Source organism: Enoplosus armatus, chromosome 13 (assembly GCF_043641665.1).
Source record: "Enoplosus armatus isolate fEnoArm2 chromosome 13, fEnoArm2.hap1, whole genome shotgun sequence".
Classification (NCBI taxonomy): domain Eukaryota; kingdom Metazoa; phylum Chordata; class Actinopteri; order Centrarchiformes; family Enoplosidae; genus Enoplosus; species Enoplosus armatus.
In genome coordinates, this window is record NC_092192.1 from 4,802,196 (window position 1) to 4,807,744 (window position 5,549).

A 5,549-nucleotide genomic window follows, 5' to 3' on the forward strand; every position below is an offset into this window, starting at 1 on the left:
GGTTTCTGAACGGTGAAAAAGACTGATCCCCTGACTTTTTCTTTAGCGCCAGCAGCAGGTTGACATTTGTGGCTTTGAGTCTCACAAAATATTAGATTACCATGAAATTTGGTGCAGACATTCATGTCCCCCTCAGGATGAAGTGCAAAAACATTGGTGACCCCCTGAACTTTTCATCTAAATTTGAATTTGAACAATGCTTTGGTTTATGACCAAATACCTGCAAAACGAATGACATTCCCATCCGCCACAGCTGTACTGTTTTGTGTGAATTAGCAAATGTTAGCATGCTAACACACTAAACTAAGATGGTGAACATGGTAAACAGTATAGTTTTCTTCTCTTATGTTTTGTGTTTATTTGGAAAAGTGTGTTATGTATAGGTTTGTTTATGACCAAACCATCCCAGCTTTGACTCACACTACGAAAAACATAAAGTCAGGTGAAGTGACTAAGGTCAAGCCAGCCGTAACTTCTCTTCATTCATAATCAGACTGATAGTACCTTTTATAAATAAAACCATAAGAAAACCAGCGCAAACCCCAGTCCCTACTCAGAGTATAATCATGTAAAATACATAAACATAAAAAAATGACCCACTGAGCACAAATTGCAGTTGAAAACAAAACAATCACAACAAACGCTGAATGGCACAGAGCAATTTTCTGCTGGAGTCAAACAAACAAATGTCTAGGTGCTGTTTTAACTGGTAAGTGGCTATGATTTCACAAATAACAATGATAACAACTCAAAGAGGAGGGAGTCGTAACAAAAAACAAGCACCTTTGTGATAGAAAGGTATGGCATTAAAACAAAAGAGTTTTTTTTTAATTTTATTTCAGTCATGGTGGCAAAATGGGACATTTTCAGGCCAATGGACTCATGGATGCAAACCTCCTTGATCAAAGTCCTGCCAAGTTTGTGTTCCTCACAAAACATAACTGGCAAAACAAATTAGTGGAAAATGTGATTTCTAGAACACAGGGTTGAATGAAAATACATATAATTCCTAATTACTTGCTTTGTATTTAATGATTGTGTTAAAAAAAAAATACATAGAGTATTATTCTCTGCATAATGGGGTCTTGATTTGATTGCAGAGCAAAGACAAGTAGTTTAATTGTTGCGAGCCCTTACAGGTGGCCTAATTTCCTGAGTGCCCTGAAGGGTTGCCATTACCACGAGAGTTTATGGGTCTGCTCTTTCCTGCCTCTTACAATCTCACAATCAATAAATCATTCATAATCACTTCTGGTTCACCTGTTGACATCGGGCTGTAAAGGTTTGCTTTGCAGAGCCTCTTCATGGCCTCCTAATCTTAATGGCCTCTGAATAGGTGGCAAATAGCCAATCCCTGAGTAATATGAGTGGTAACAAGGACTCTTTTAAACAGAGTTCATTAGATTGGGATCAAAAAAACGGCTGGCCACTGAGTCATACAATAATGTGGTTGCTGTGCACATATAATGGATAAATAATATATTATTTATGTCAGGATATTGTAGCTTTAACCTTTGGAGCTTGCAAGGTTAACACATAAAGACAAGACTGCATCTCTGACCTTTTAGACAAAACACCATCACCAAGGACACATAGAGCAAAACGATTATACTCTGGCTTTATTACTGTGAGCGCAGCCATTTGTTGTTATAGAGTCAGTTAAAGTGTAATGAATAGGATTCCTTTCCATTTAGGTTATTTGAGGATATTGAGTAATGAGTCTATAAGAGACCAACTGGTACAAACATTAAACGTGAACTCAGAAGTACATTTTCTATGACTGATAGCTTGCCTCTGGTGTTCGCGTTCTAATCAATAGCAGTATCACTTTTACTTATTTGAGATGTTGGCTCATTATGTACGGCACTTGAGGTATAATGAGAGCCTGAGGTGAAAATGTAATTAAAAAGATAATATCTTCCTCTACTCAAGTCATCAACTGAATACTGAATTATAGGTGTGTTAATGTCTAAAGCAAAGCCTGACTCATGAACACTAAATAAGAATGGAGAAATACATTTTTCTGTGAGGGATAGCTTGCCTCACGTCAATTCCACCTACTATGTCGGAATCAATAACACTATCTCCATTTATTTAAGATGTTAGTTAAAAAGGTTCACTGCACTCATCAAGCGGGGAAGCAGAGATTGATTTTCAGAGTATAAATCTTGTCGAATTTATTCAAGCTTTCACGGTGCACCTCAAGGTATTACCCTATATTTGTGTTAATTAGGAGGGCTTGTTTTATACTGCATGTTCACACTGGTTTATGCATGTGATAAAGATTTCATGACATCTGCGCCTGCCAAGGTTCACTTCAAACGGAAAAGAGCTTTCAACATCACCAAAGAATGGAAGTGGATATATATATATATATATATATATATATATATATGTATGTATATATATATATATATATATATATACTCCTCCTGTTTTTCTCCTTGTCTCAATCTGAATACACTGAGGATATTCAGCAATGCAAAGTTCACTGAAGCTGAACCTGTGTAGACGATGCTGTATTTGGGAGGTATTTCAAAACATGACTAAAGTCCCTATACTAATAAAAGGGATTCATTATTCATTATACAACAAAATTATGACATTTTCTTTTGTCACTGCAACCTATATCCAGTGCCCCCTTTACATTGTGGTGGTGTACTTAAGTTGTCAGTGATCCGCTGTTCTGCTGCCACAATGTTCACCTGAAGAGATGCTGCAACAGGTGCAGTCACTTGCTGTTATTGCTGCTGCTGCCCATAAAGCATTTCATAAGCACAACCTGAGTCTATATTCCCCAAGGAGGGGAAGTTATTATCGTCACTCCTCAGTACCTGCTGTGTGGAGCTTGGTGTGTGGTCTGTACATATCCACATAATAATCCATTATGAGAGCTGGCTGACCGAAGTTACAGTGGTGAAGCTTAATTTTGAAGCCGAGATCAACACCAGCTCAGAAACCAGTGTGAGAAATACAGGATTGATTGACACTTAACACCCCCTGAATGCCTAAACTGCAAAAATTTGAAAAATCTTTTTATGGACTCCGTATGCATCAAGTCAGGAAAATATGAGAAAGCAGAGAAAGCAAAGTTCATTACTAGTTAACTTTGGAAAATGTAGCGGAGACACCTGGAGCTAATGCTGATGCCTCTGCAGCTACTAGGACATGCACAGGCGAGATGGGGGCTCCTCTCCCTTCCAGTCACTCCCCAGAACCAGGTGAAGTTGAGGTTGAGAACTCCTCTCAGGGAGACGGAGGTGATGTGGTGGCTGTTAGCATATGTGACCTGCTGCTGGCTGCTTGGACAAAGAAGCAGGTGGGCGGATGGAAAGACTGCAACGCTTGCCTTGACGTAAAGGCTGGAAAGTTAGGGTGTATTTTTGTGTTGGAAAGCAAAGAGCTTGGTGCTCTCAGAAAAAGGGGCCGGGTATATACCTCACAGAAGATCGATGGATCAATGGGAAAGTTAGTGGCCCTGATGCAACGAGACTATGAGAAAAGATCTACAAACACAGGGACAGCCAAGCTCACACAAGGTTAGTGGAAATAGCCCAGGTGAAAGAAAAAGAAACCCTCCCAAACAGTTTCATTGATTTACAGACTGATTTACCCCAGAAAACAACAATCTCACTCAGACCAGGGTACACCGTAGAAAAGTAAAGGCTATCGTATATAAAAAACTCAACCCCCTCAAGACATTGCAGGAGCTTAATGGCACTAAAGTCGGCAATATCTACAAATCTGACCGTGCCTGGTCAGAAATAATCGGCCACATTGCAAAAGAAATGTGCTGCAAGTTTGTCTCCAATGTGACAGAATTGCAATCACGGGTGAGCATCACAATAGATGAAAGCACTGTTCACGGTCGTCCCTATCTAATCATTTATGCAAGATGTGATGTTTGGGGTGATGTAGACATTGTTTTCCTGGATATAGCGGAACTTACAGATGGGGCCAATGGTGAATCAATGTATAACTCTATGATGGCAAGTCTACATACAGCAGGAATAGTTGATGAGTTTTTGAAGATGTCATAAGCATATAGCCATCAATCTGGACAGTGCCTGGTGCGCAGATTAGAACTGGCAGATGCTCTTAAAGAAGTGGCAGGCTGTAATCCCTTTGAGTTCCTTATTTCAAAGTTATACTCTACCACCAGTCAACCAGGAATGCCAGATTTCTCCAAATTTTTAGATGGGTTTCCAGTAGCTCTAATACAATAAAGCTGTATGGAAAGATTTCCCCGCACTAGCACTCAATTTTAAAACATCCAGTGAGGACACATCGAGCACTGATGTTGAGAGGCAAAAATACAAAGGGCTTCACAAGCACCTAACCAACTCAGGATCTGTGGAAGATTTGGTTGTCATGAAAGACATCCTGCGTGAACTTCAGAGTCTCTCAAGCTGCAGAGAAGAGAAATGACACTTGTGGATTCAAGTCTCCACATCCAACAAACCATCCATGTTTTGACAGCCATGAAGACATCGGGTGGGAAATCAATGAAGAAGGCTGAACAGTGTGTCTCATCAGGCCTTTTTAAAGATGAGGAGCTGACAGACAGCAGGGGGAAAATAAACAAGCCTCCCTTTTATGAATCTGTGGTTGCCAGTCTAACCAAGCACTTACTGGAGTCAAACATGGTCCAGAAGCTTGATAAGTGCTTTGGCCAGAAGAGCAGGAGGCCTTGACTTTGTACGGCAAACAAGAAGTACACAACCTAGCTATCACTAGGGGAACCAGCCAGGGAGGCTGTGGAGAAGTTTAGAGACTGAAGAGAACTGCAGAGCACACAACAGGGCAAGACACTGGAAAGACTATACACAGCAAGTCGCACTTACCTCCTCACGTCTGCTGAGTAAATAACACAGCCGGCCAGAGAGAGGCTGTCTTCACTTCTGTTTGTGGACCTAAATGGCCCCCCCCCCTCTGGACAAATTTAATCCAGTGCCGTTTATGAGAATCTGGATTAAAGCAGGACATCGTCTCTCTTCTTCTTGGATACCAGGACGGCAACAAGAGGAAGCCGAGCCAAGGCCTCTGTGATCCACTCTTTTTAAAGGTAAGAGGTGAACCTGTGTTTTCTGTGACTGAATTGTGATAGTGCGTCAGGTTAGAAGGAGAGGTGCGTGTGCTGTGTGGATTTTGTGGCAGACCATAGTTGTTGCGGTTGTGTAGTTGTGTGAGTTGCCTTATTGTTGGTGATGTGCGTGCAAAGCGTGTATAGCTTACTTGATTGCCTTGGCTTGAGTCTGTGTAAGACTTAAACATAACACTGGAGCACCAGGTAGGGGGCACCGATTGCCTCCAGATAATTCGCACACTGTCAGAAACCCTAATTAAAACAATCAGAAGGGTTATGTCAAATATCAACATTTAAAACTTTAAAGGCTCAGAAGTGTCTCTTAAGTTGCACTCTGTTCTAGTAAAAAGGTTCATTGTACTTGGGGGAAGTCTTGAGTGAAAAGCTAATGTTACGCTCAAAAATTCTCTCTGTTTTGACCATATACCTTGCGAATATTTCATAAAAAGGATTTTTCTATCTG

General features: G+C 40.7%; 1 pseudogene; it reads left to right on the top strand.

Annotated features, from left to right (window-relative positions):
* The first annotated feature begins 3,181 nt into the window (after positions 1-3,181).
* On the top strand, positions 3,182-4,865 carry LOC139295420 (E3 SUMO-protein ligase KIAA1586-like; annotated as a pseudogene).
* Positions 4,866-5,549: the final 684 nt, after the last annotated feature.